The following is a 12,646-nucleotide window of genomic DNA, read 5'->3' as shown; positions in this document are numbered from 1 at the left end:
GGAAGGAAGGAAGGAAGGAAGGAAGGAAGGAAGGAAGGAAGGAAGGAAGGAAGGAAGGAAGGAAGGAAGGAAGGTTGGCTAAGTTATAGTTGGGCTTTGGCCCTTCTAATTTTCTCCTTACACAACCCAAATATTCTCATAGTCTTCCTCCTGAGTTGCCTGTCCCTTCTTTCCAGGCTGTTAAATTCATTTTTTCCAGTCAGACAGATCCCCAACAGGCCATCCATTTGGCTACATGGGGACAGCCTGCTTCCATATCTGTCAGATTTTCCTCTTGAAGAATGTGTGGCTGTCCTGGCCTGCTTTGCCTCCTTTCAGGATACCCTCCCAAGGAGCTCTGCCAACCAGGCCCCTAAACAGGCTGAAGTTTGCCTAGTACTATCTTGCATTAGCATTGACTACCTCTTCTGCTATTGCAGCAGCCCTTTCTACTTTTTTGCTAAACATTTATCAGTTTTTGTAAGACAAGTTTGCAAATCAGCACTCAGGGCACTGACAAGTCCTGGAAGCACAAGCAAAGGGTAGAGGTATATTGTAAATCACGGCACCAAAATCTGTTCAGATTTCCTTCAGCAAATTGATGAGGGCCATCTTTACAAAAAATAAGCTATTATAAATTATATTTTTATTTGCATTTCCACACTCTCTGTAGAAGAAGACAGCAGGATTGAGCCTCAGCCAAAAGGTACTTAGTTATATTTGTATAGGGGGAAGAAATAAAAAACAAAACCCTATTATAAATTCTCCCCAAATAATTCATTCTCCAGATGAAGTTTAAGCTTGCACTTAAAGCACAAAGGAGCTGACATAAACTTGCAATAAATTGCCTTTTATGAGGGAAGGTAACAGCTTCTTCATCATTCAGGTGTATCTGTCTCTTAAACCAGTGTTTCCCTCACACATTAATTACAAAATTGATCCCCTGGCCCATGTATAAGGAGTCTTTTCATACACAGTTAAATGTATTTCCAAATCCTTTTTTATCACCTTTGGAAAATCTGTAGCTGAGTTGAAGTGGGTGGTCAGGCAGGTAAAAATGCTCAACCTCAGTGGTAGTCTCCCTCTCAGTTCTTCCTTTCCTTTGTAGGAGTTGTAGTTCCATACAAAAACTGTTGGCCACCTGAGCTGAAGATGCTAACAAAAAGTCTCTGAAGATCAGTAGCCATGGCCTGTTTTGAAAAACAGGTAAAGAATTACAGTGTATATGTATGAAAATGTGATAGCACTCAAAAGTTACAAAACTGTCGAATCATTACAGAAAAACTTTTAAAATTCAGTTTTGTGTTCATCAGATCAACAGCTCTGAAGATCAAAGTAATTTTCTGAATTTCTGCCACCAGAAGACCCTCCTACTTCTGATGCAATGTCCCCATCAAAAACTCAATGGGTTGTTTCATCATGGACAAGCATTAGATTAAAGCTTATAATGTATGACTGAGATTTTATACAAATTATCAAACTGTTCCATTTTCCAAGTGGGATGTGTGTTGTCTATCAGAAAATGACCCGGAAATAATCTTGAAGGCTTAAATTTATGGTCTTACTCTTCATGAGTGGTGGAGAATAATGTAAAATTATTCAGTAAGTGATGACTTACCAAGGGCCACAAGAAAAATATTGAATGAAAAAAATGATGCTATTTGTACTGTGAAATGTTAATACAATATTTCTTAGATTTACAATGCTCCAATATCTAAAGCAGCTTTACCTCATATATTGTAGTTATTTGGAGGGAGGAGAGTAGGAATTTTTAAGTGAGAAGCTTCAGGTACTTCAGGCCTCTGCATTTCTCCCACAGCTAATATCACTTTCTTGTCAGTAAGAGGGAGTTTGCAGAGACCTGGGGGAAACCTTTACAGTCACTTTCTGAGATCTAAGGAAGGGAACATCCTTTTCTGATATTACAAGGATAAGAATCACCAGAAATGGTCACAGAGACCTTTCTTTTTAGTCAGAAGGAAGGTGATGGACAAGAGCCATCAGCACAGACTGAAAATCTTATGACTGCTTTTTTATATTTTTTGACAATTTGCTAGACAAATTCTCAGTGATTACCAAGTGGAAATGTGGGATACCTGTTCAGTTTAAAATCCATTCTGGTCTATTAATATATAGAAGATAGACTAAATGTACCTGGTGTTTAATTAATTTAACTTTCTTTCTAGAGAGTAAGCCCAAAGAAACAAAGTTCTGAATAATTAGAGAGGCATACCAAAATAGAAACAAAATGGAGTGAGTAAAACTAATTAAATATTGCTCCTCTTCAGTGGATTATTTGGATGCACATAATATCAAAGTAACAGTTACTGTTATCTTCCAGTTTCTTCTTCTCATCCATGCAGAAGTGGGAAACAGGAGAAGAACACAAACCTGCAACTGTAATTCTCAAGCAGGCGTCCTCATTTAAACATATTCAGGAGCGTATCTTTAATGATGTCCCACCTATCATAGGTATCATAGGAAAAAACAACCCAAAAGTGTGGTGGTGTGTTTTTAGTAAGTTTGAGATTTGTTGCACAAATGTTTTGTTCTGTTTTCCCCTTTTGATGATGGTTTATTCCAAGTTGTACCCTCCTCCCTACTGCCATCAATCATTGTACCCCAACCCCTTTTTCCCTTTTGCCTTCCGCGTCAGTCATTGTGACCCTACCTCTTTATCCAGATCCCTCCCTGTCAGTCTTGCTTAGCACCAGCCCTTTGTTCTAGAATCCTCCCTGTCAATCATATTGTAATTGACATGCCATTGGCTTTTGTTCCTGCCCCCCAAGCCTTCCCATTGGTTTATGTATTGTAGGCTCTGCCTTAAACTCCTCCCCTAAGGCTTTCCTACTGGTTCATGATTTGTATCCTCCCCTTACTCCTCCCCCATATATAAGATGTTGCATAGCATGCAGTTTCTGTGTTTTGTCCCTGGCTCACTTGGAGGTTAAACCCATCTTGAAAACCCATACAAAATACCTCCCCTCATTCTTGCCTCCACACTCTGCCTGACCAGCCAGAAATGCCATAGAGCTTTGCTCTAAGCCACACATGGGGTCATCCTGCTCCCGAGGTGTGACCCACTGCTGATGTGGGGCAGAGGGAGAGCAGCTGGCTCTGGCACTGCATCACAAAAGAATATGGTTTAACACTGAGTTGCAAATAGTTTGTTTCTTGTCCTCACAATTTTTCTTTCCTGTATAGATGATGACATGAGAACAGCTGTGTGATCCCAGAACAAATATGCAGTATCAAGTTCTAAATGGAGTCACAAAATATATTTTCTGTCTGTAAGCAAACAGGGAGAGGCACAAACATTTCAAGAGGCATGTCTGGGGGGAATCCTTCACTGTTGTTAAAATCCCCAGTCTGAGCAGAGCCTGTGGTGATTACTCAATGGGGAGAATCTGTGTTTGTGTTAAAGGGGGAAAAGGTGTTTACCTAAACATGCACATTTAAAATTTATTGTGAATTCTCTGCAACTTACACATCACCAATTCTGTGACAGCTAAAAACAACAGAAGCACATTAACAAGAGTGTACAAGCTGAGTGGATAATAGGAATGCTGTCTAGAATCCCAAGGGACATAGTATAGCTGTACCACTGTGATAAATCAGGAATTTACAAGAGAAAACCCTTCCCTCCTTTGAAAAAACATTACTTTGATGTTGTATGCTTGACATGGTACTCTGCTGTTCAGTTACAGAAGTGTGTGTTTGTAGCCATGCCAGTATGAACTCTGACCTTTCAAACCTGCTGGCAGAGCTGAAAGATCCAGTTTTGCTCAAGGAGTCAACAACACAGCAAAAAGGAAAGCAGGCTTTTATTGCTTTTCGCTTTTTTTACTTTTCTTTCTGAAAAATGGCAAATATATCCTGGCCTACATTTGGTGTCACCAATGAACTAAAGATGGCACAAACAATATTTTATCCATTTTCATCACACCAGCAAAAATAGTTCTACACTTTCTTAAGTGATGAAGCCTACAAGAGTTAGTAGAATGTTTGGCACAACTTGTGAGTTAGAAAGAGAAAGATTAAGAGCTTTTGATAAATAAAATAGATTAGTCTTAAACCTTGGTGGTAGATTAATCTACCACTAAATTTTTTAATTTATTTGACAGTGTGAGTCAACACAACAACAACAAAGCTCAAGCTAAGTTTAAAAATCCATTAAGACTACTTTCTCCCTTCGTAGCTTTTGGGTTCAGTTTTATTCTTTAAATTTCTCAAGTGACATTATAAAGATTACATTTTAACTTAAGAAAACATATTTGCCACACTTTCCTTATTACAAGTATCTGCCTTCCCTAGACTTTATCAAAGAAAATTTTCTGTAATTAACAGGAGAGGAAGAAGAATGACAGAAGCATGCATGCATGTCTCCTTAGAGTTTAAAAACTAGTTGACAGAAGTCAGCTTAGGTACTTCAGAAATATACACATGGTATTTTTGCATGGAATATCAAATACTTAAATATTGGTTTCAAATACCATTTGCTAGAGACCTGCTGTTGAGACCAAAAGAGGAAACAACATAGTTTTAATATATTGCATATAAAAATAGAATTACTGTATAACTATATGATTAAACATGGATTATATGGCCCTTTTGTCACGCTGGGAAGGAAAAGCTCATATTCTTTCCAGGAGTATTTGGTAGTATATAGCCAAAAGGCAAGAAAAAAGTTCAACGTTTATTTACTTCTCAACCTGGCAGAATCTAAATGTTAATTAAAAATAATCAGGAAATAATATTAACTTTCTATCTTCAATACTAAATTGACAACTCTACCTCAGAGAACACCTTTTACAGGACAGATATATGGGCAATACCCACAAAGGAATTAGGAAAAAACACTAGAATGACATTTGTTAAATTGTCTTGAGAATTGATACCAACAACAAAATGAGATAAAGTAAAAAGTTATCACCTTCTCACAGACCCTTTCTTCAAAATCTCTATCATCACATGAAACTAATAGAATGACAAGTTCTTTTCAACACACAACACTCATATTCTTTTTACTCCTCCACTGCCTCTAGGCATTCTAGAGAAGTCTCAGCTGTGCCCAGTTGCTGACAGGATGTAGATAATAGCCCTTTTTTTCCCCTCTTTGCTTGTGTGTGTGCAAACTTTCATTTTTGCTTTGGTAAACCACCTTAACTCAACCTTTGTGTCATTTTTTATCGTATTTTTTATCTTCTGTCCAGTGGGGACGGAGGAAAGCTACTCTAAGATCTTACTTTCATCTCCTTTTCCTTTATTGAGAGAGTTTTCAAAGGGTATAGACATTTAAATTGTGGACCTGATGCTGAATACAGGATAGGTAATATAGGGCATCAGCAAGAGAAAAAAGGGCATTAATCTAGCTCAAATCAAGTTGTTGAGAGGGGGAAGTCTCACTGAAAATACAACATCCTACAGAGTAATTTGGAAAGCAAATTCATACAAGTGCCATAAGTAGTAAGAATGTGACTTTGCATTTAGCCTTTCTTCTGCCTTCTACATTATGTGAGCAGCTGTGAGAATTTGAGATTGCAGTCTGAACTATAACCCCATCTCCACTATGGTTTGCATTCTGCCCTTAGATCCAATTTTGCATCTAGAGAAACAGATACTTTTGCAAATTTAAACATGTTTAAATGTAAAGAATAGTAAGTTTTTCAAAGACAGATTTTTTTTAAAAATAAATTAATTTAGTTGAAAATCAGAAATCTTGTGAGTTGCCTTTTCAGAATATCTGTGTCTCTCTATATATGCACACAATTGTGTGTGTGCATCACACAGAATTGTGTGATGGCATAAAATGGGATTTTAGGAAAGTGTTCGATTTTTAGCACAAAGCAAGAGACAAGTTCTTTCCCTTGGCTAATGTATTTTAGAATATGATCAAATCTTTGATATATTTTTGAAATACATATTTAATCATAGGGACATTTGAACAGAACTTGAAGAAAATTTAAGATGGGTGGTAAAAAAGAGTCTTGGATAAATACTGTAGTAGAAAATGAACAACTTTATCATATATAGAAGCAACATTTTCATTTGAGTAAACAGATGATGAATAAGTAGCCACTTGCAAAATACTAATTTTCTCTTATTTTAAATGAGTTGACTAAAATTTTGAGAAGTACAAAGTTATGCTTGTGTTGAATGCTTTTAGAAATCTTTATAGCTATAAGCTTGCTTGCTATTAGGAAAATTACATAAAGGCGAGACAAAGAAAGGTGTCTGTACCTCCTTGAGTTTATGTATGGTGGAAGACATTGGAACATGTTTTCTGCCTGAGATATTTATATTAGATGAATGTAGAGTCACTAGATATGTCTATTTACCTGTGTCTCATATTCTTCAAAACATCTTCAAAAATAAAGTGAGAACCTTATAAATCAGTCTTCCTCCCCCAGCCCCACCACGATTTATGTTATTGTCAGAATTGAAACAAACAAACAAAAACAAAAGTCCTAGCACAATAATGGTAGATACGTACCACTTGTAGATCTGCAGTTAGGACTGAATTGAGTTGTACATCAAGGCTTAGACCAGAAACCTAGCAACGTTTGTTGTTTCTAATTTTTAAAGCATAATGGAAGCCAAAGGATTTTGAATCTTAAATAAGATTGCAGTTGTTAGATTTTCTCTAGAATGAAAATTAAAGAGCAAGAGAGTTTTAGATAGGAAAGAAAATCATGAGAATTCTTAGCAAGTCCCTATCGTATTCAAATGTGCTTTTCACATGTGTATGCAAAAGATGTCAATTTAAAATACAGACTGAAGCTTGAGATGAATCTAATATAAGCTATTTTATTTTCAAAAGACCCCTCTGGGATCCAGAATTTTTTATTCATTTTAATTCACTATGAATCAAGGAAAATGTTCATCACAAATAATTTTCTGATCTATGAACCAGTTATTTATCTGTGAACCAAGAGAAATAAAAATATAATTTTTATGGAAATCAAGATGCAAAGATTTTAAATGTTAAAATAAATCTTAAAACCCTTTGGGAACTAAGTATTGAAAAGAACTTTGTTTTTAGAAGCAAAAACAAAGTAGAAATAATGTAACTTTTGCAGACTTGGAATCCCTTTGAATTCTTTTAGAGACCTAAAGACAGAGGTGGCAATATTCAAGTCTTCATCCATTGTCTGATGTTTCTGATTAAAGTTCATTATTTTATGTTAAATGCTAACACTAGTGTAAATCTCCTGCTTCAAGAGTTCCAAATACATTTCCCTTTCTATGCTTTAAAGTCCATCTGCTGCTAGGAAACTGTACCAGTGCCCTGATTTAAGAATTTATAATTCTCTAGGTAGCTGAACTGTGATTACCTACCTTGGGTTTCCAACCACCTTGTTTTGTCTCCCATTCAAAAGTAATTTTGGTGCCAGGAGCACACACATGAGAATGACTGCATAAGGGGATGTGTGCATGTGAGAAAAAAGGAAAGAGAGAAAAATATAGGAAAAAAAAAGAGAAGTGTGAAATGCAAGGCAGTGAGGCATAGTGATTTAATTTATATCATACAAAGCATGAATATATATTGATAGAAACATATAAATTGTAATATGAACATATTATATCTAGTTGTTTTTTTAAATGGTTTTACTAAATTATTATTTATTCATTTGAAGCTCAGGGATATATGTCTGAACCAGGTCCTTGATTGGAATGTATTTTCTTCTGTGGCAACAATGATTTACACTGGATGAGATCATCAACTGCACTATCATGCTCATATCACCATTGAAATGACTACTTATTTTTAAGCCTTTTACTGTCATAATTCCCAAGCATATTATTCATATGCAGCTTTGTATATTTCTTAGAATTTGTATATTTCTTAGAATTGATTTTGATACAAAACAAATTATACACTTCCAGCAGAGAAATCAGAATTTTAATCTTGGACTCTCCAGCTTTAATAGAAAAACAAACCAATGCACAGTATAGAGTAATCTGTCTTCTAGGAATAAGAGGATGCAGGAATCAATGGGAGATTAATTCTTATTTAAATCAATAAAATTGCTTTATCAAGAACTTCAGGATTAGAGAATAACTTTTGTTGTCTAATTCTGAAATTACTAGGATTGCAGAACCAAGCAAGAAAACTTGTCCCCCAAACTTGAATGCTAAAAAGATATTCTAAGGTCTTGGTAATACCTAACTGATTAGCTAACATCTATCTGAATATTCCCATCATGTGCTAAACACTTCACTTTTTAGTTTACCCTTTGTAGACATGAAAAGGAAGTCATACAAACAACTAAAAAAAAAAAAAGGTCCTTGGTGATCTAACTACTCTTTACTAGTTTATTTTCTTGACTCATTCAGCTTCCTGCAGTCTTCATAAGTCTAACTTGTAAGCACTTCAGCACTTGTTTTTCTCCTTTATGCGTTTTTCCAGTTTATCTGCTTGTTATAAAACCACATCCCACTCTTAGACCTCTTCTGATTTATACCATTCTGTACCAATATTACCAATATGAATAATGTCATTCTTAATACTATTTCCTTCCTCTCTTTAGAAGTGCTTTTTATGAAAGCTCATCTTCCTGCCTAAAGTTTGCTTTTTCCATCTACAGTTATGCTTTTGCTCCACTTTTACATTAATTTGCACAGAATTATTTACTCAATACTTTTGGAAAGTTTCACATGTATTCTATGTTTTCAAATGTTTCTTTCTCTTTAGTCAGGTGCGTCTTTCACATAGCACAGCCTATGTTCTCTCAGCATTTGTAAAATATATATGCTTCAACATTGTCCTCAATAATTTATTGGTAGACTGGGTCTATTTATAATTCTTATGCAGCAGACATTCTCCTTTTACCAGAAGGCCACATCCTTCAGGTATTAGGCATCTGAAATAAGGTGCATCAGTCTTATTCTCTTTTCCTGTGATACTGCTTTGTTCTATTCCCCTTTTTATCTTTTTTGAAGGCTTTTAACAGGCCTGCTTCTCTCTTCCTTCTGAGCTACAGAGAAAGCATAAATAGTTTCATCATAGAGCAAAAAGCTTTATTTTCTCCCCACCTGTCTTTTTGTATCTCTGATTTAGGCTATCAGGTCTCTCAGAGGCCAATTAAGCTTTGTTTGTACACTAAGATTTCTAGTCATTGTTTGGTCTTGATACACTTTGCAGTAGAGTATAGATGTCCAATATATTTTTAAAGTTCCCCTATAATTCTCTATTAATATATAATAATGTACAATAACGTATAATAATGTATAACAACAACAACAATAAAAATAATAATAATAACAATATATTATTATGTCAGAAATAATAATCTAATAATGTCAGAAATATTGTTTTTGACTGATGCATCTAAAATTCCTTGTATATGGCTCTATCTTTTTCTCTTTACAATATTTTGTTGGAACTTTTAATCATAAATCTCTTTATTTGGGTTATGTTGCTGCAGTCCTCTACATACCACTCTCCTTGAAACAGTTCAGACTCAAAAATGATACCTTTTTAGGACAGCAAAATGTATATGTGCTAAACCATGCCTATTTATATAATTTTCAGGCATGTTAATTAGCAGCTTGCATAAATTATATTTTTCTAAGGATATTTCTTAATTACCTTTTACTTGTCCTAGTTACTTTAAGACATATTTATCTATTGAAGCAGGAATATAGTCTCTACTCAGGCCTAAAAATATGTATTGCATTCATAAATTTGGTTTGATATGTGTTAATCTCAAATATTAAAACTATCTTTCATATCTCAATATGTCTTTTGAACATTTTGTGCTTGCAAGTATTACATTTGTCTAAACTTCTGTCCATTTTTTACCTTAAAACTTCCAATTTATATCTTGTGTTTATCATCCTTCACGTCTGCATTGTGTTCTGTGCTTTTGTGTAGACTCTGTACAATTCTGTTCCTGAAAAAAAATATAATGGGTTTGCTTTCAGTAGAACAGGGTGAATGCTGAAAAGCATTTTCTACAGTTACTCAGTTTTGCATAGAAATTTTATTTGACTGTCCTTCTGCTTGTTCCCCCAAGTTTTTCTGGAAAATCTTGGCACTTGTAAAATAATCAGTCATAAAACCCAAATATTACCTGAGTATGGATGAAAATATTTTATAAAGCAGTAAGAATACTGTGATATAGTGATGAGATACTGCAGATACCTGAGAGTAATTGATGTCCCTTCTGCCAGGACCCTGAGAGTACAGATGGGTCTGACTGTTCCTTGCCAGTCTCTGCGGGCACAGAACCCCTTGGCATCCAGCCAGATCCATCATCCCCTGCCCCAAGGATTCCCCAGCAGGGACTGTCTCCAGCTCTCCCCAGCCCTGCCCTGCCCACCCATGGGATCTGCTGAGCTGGGCCATCAGCCCACTCTGGCCTCATGCCATCACCATCCCCAGGGAGGTGCCCAGTCCTGCGGATGGGGGCTGCTCTTGGTGTTCCCAGATGTTCTGCTCGTGGCTGGACAGGGTTGGGGTGGGGCTGTGCCCGGGCTGGCTCATGGAGGTCCCTATGGAGGCCCACAGAGAGCCCCAGGAGTTGTCTAAGGCTCCAGAGTGGGGCTATGCAGATGCTTTCAATTTCAGGATTCAGCTTTTGTGTTGCTCCATCACTGTGCTGGTACTTATCTGTTTGCATATACTCTTTGACAGCATGATGAACAGAGCTGTATCCTCCTAAGGTTAGAGAAAAAATGTGTTTATGTGAAGGAAATTTTCATTCCTCAGGCTCAAAGCATGCCAGTTTTGAAGAAAACTTTTTTTCAAGGATTTTTCTAATCACAACGAGGAGTCCATACTTAGGATTTGCTATCTGGATGAGAGGTTGATGCAGACAGATTCCTGGACAGCCACAAAAGTACTTCAAGGCCACTTAAATTCTTCTGCACATTCCCGAGGATCTGCCTGGTCTGTTGCATTTTAATGTGGCTATTCTTGTAATCCCAAACACAATCTGTGAGCAGTGTTTCTAGTGCTCTCTTCTAGAAAGCTAAAAAGGCAGACCATGAAGTTATTTTCAGCAGCAGATGTAAGTTGTGCAGCAAGTCCATAGTTTTGCTGGCATTAACACTGTTAACAGACAATCCTAATTTTGCATGAACAGACTGACCTAACACAGTTGCTGTTTCATTAGATGTTTGAAAGACTCCTTTCACTTTGGATATGACAGTAAATTACTTTTCCCACCCATTTTTCAAAAAACATAATGAAGACCATGCAAACAAAAATTGGAAGAGATGGAAGGGGGGGATGAAAGCTTCGGTTTGAATTTTCTTTTTCATGACAACATTATAGCAGCAAAGATTTCCTATCTTGTCTCTGTCTTGCTTATTAAGGAGGAGAAATAGTGGTTGGAGAGAAAAAAAATGCTGAAGAGGAACTTCACTTATTGCTTTCTTCTGACAGAATGGTTTGGAAGCAAGAGTCAGCAGCATGTGCAGACACTCATAACCTGATCCTTTGCCTTTCCAAGAGCTCAGGAGGGGCCGTAGCTGGAGACCTGGGCAGGTCCCAGTACAAAGACTAATTTACACAGCCAAAGGACAGAAGGCAGTACATTCAAGCCCACTTGTCAAATTAATAATCTGCTTTTCATTTTCACATGTGCATCCTGTTCCACTTGTGCATTCCCACAGTGTCTCTTTCATGTTGCAATAGTTCTACTGGAAACTGATAGCCTTTCCTCGGGATTTAACCCTTTATCCACTAATATTTCACAATCTCCTGTCGCCCTTGTTTTCTTTCTTTAAGTTTTCACTGTGATAGAATAACTGTGTTTCCTTAATTAATCAGTTACAGTATCAGCACCAGTTATAGCTGGGAATCCTGTATACTGTGTGGAGGAAGTGCTACATCCTCCAGAATGTAATATGAAATTACCTGTTTCCCAGAAGTAAATAAGGCTCATACTTGCTTTGTGGTTGTTTCCACATTCCTTCCTGCATTCCAGCTGTTGGGGCCCAGAGCTCATCTCACTTTCAGGAATTCAGCTGGAAAAGCTACAAGGTTCAGCTGTCTGAGTCCAAGTTTGACCCTGGTGATAGGAACTCCTGTGAGGAAAGCTGGGAACAAAGTCCTGCCCTGCCTTTCATTTCAGAGCTGCTTGTAAACTGAGACTTAACACTGCCCCAGCCTGCATTACACTGCAGCTGTGTAGGAGTTCTGTCTGTGCCTGAGCCGATTCACCTCTGTGGATCCCATCCAGATTTGCTGGTCTGACTTCCCGGCTTGGCCTTGGACCCATCTCTCTGCTGCAGACTTGCTGATCAGTCTCTGAGCTCCGTTCTGACCCAGATGAGATGTTTTATCAGCCAGGTTACCGCTCCCATCTGTGCTCAGCTCACAGCTCACCTCCCCTTGCAGTGCAGGACTGTAATTTCTATCTTCTAAGGCAGAATTAGGATGAGGATTCTTTCCTGTGACTTCTACATGGGTTTCTGAAAGTGACATGCTATCAGTTTGTCAAGTAAAATGTGTCCACTACCTTCAGTTCTTTTCTGTAAAACAGACATTTAATTAAAAGGTAATGAATCCATTAGAACTTGGAGAAAACAAAGCCTCCATTCTAGATACCTTTGTTTTAACAAATGAAAATATTATTGTTGTAAGAATATCTGTCTGGAGATGTTCACCTAAGTAATCAATGGGGGCCTAATAGTTTAGAAAGAAGCAGATGCAAAT

Source organism: Parus major, chromosome 5 (genome assembly GCF_001522545.3).
Source record: "Parus major isolate Abel chromosome 5, Parus_major1.1, whole genome shotgun sequence".
Lineage (NCBI taxonomy): Eukaryota > Metazoa > Chordata > Aves > Passeriformes > Paridae > Parus > Parus major.
This window is presented reverse-complemented; position numbering follows the sequence as displayed.